At 40.0% G+C, this 830-nt stretch overlaps 1 protein-coding gene across 1 annotated transcript in view; it reads right to left on the reverse strand.

Annotated features, from left to right (window-relative positions):
* Positions 1-830, reverse strand: part of LOC113228306 (probable isocitrate dehydrogenase [NAD] subunit alpha, mitochondrial) — a 39,380-nt gene that overhangs the window by 36,901 nt on the left and 1,649 nt on the right. The window lies entirely within an intron of this gene.

Here is an 830-nt window from a genome sequence, read left to right on the forward strand (position 1 = left end):
CAGAAAGAAACGCATTTTAGATGTATTTGGTGGTGGGGTGCGGGTAGCGACGGCGGGGGAGGGTTGTATCGAGCACGCGATTGGTAGATCAGTCGACCTTGCTTCTTGTACTGCGTCTTATGTCACGCTGACATTCCACATACATTCTATTCTGTCACTGCCACGTGGTTTGGTATGCAAACAAGAGTTAGTACCTAGTGCAAAAAAGAACCGCTACCAGGTTCAGAACCTGCATAGTGATCCTTCAAGTACAAGTTCGTGTCTATTCTTATGGCATGATGTGAAATGTTTAGTTTACGCGGAGGATACGAGTGTCGAAGTTTCTGCTTTCAAAGTTGTGAAGTCTAATGTTGAAACGAAACTCACGTGCAAGTCTCTGCAAAGCTGTGGAGCTAGGTACTTCTAGCAGTACTTTCGTGTAACCTAAAGTTGGTAAGTACATACCAAATCTAAGTTACAAAAATCTTTTTTCAGTCTATTTTTCTAATTAATGTGAATAAATAGTAAATTATAACAATACTAGTAATAATCATAATTTAAAAAATAGGTAAATAAGCGATCGAAAAAGATTGTGTATCGCTCGGTGAAACGGGTGGCCCTTGCGTGGTGCATATGATTTGAGACATTTTGCAAAACTTTACTAGATATAATTAGCCATAATTTTTGAAATATTTTTAGATGATTTAGCAATATTTCCATTATTATTTTTTTGAAATATGGCGAGAATGCAAATCAAGACACTGACTGTGTATGTATGTATATATATAAGCACGCACGCACGCTCGCACGCACGCACGCACGCACGCACGCACGCACGCACGCACGCACGC

This window comes from Hyposmocoma kahamanoa, unplaced genomic scaffold, assembly GCF_003589595.1.
Source record: "Hyposmocoma kahamanoa isolate Upper Pololo Valley unplaced genomic scaffold, ASM358959v1 226, whole genome shotgun sequence".
Taxonomy (NCBI): Eukaryota; Metazoa; Arthropoda; class Insecta; order Lepidoptera; family Cosmopterigidae; genus Hyposmocoma; species Hyposmocoma kahamanoa.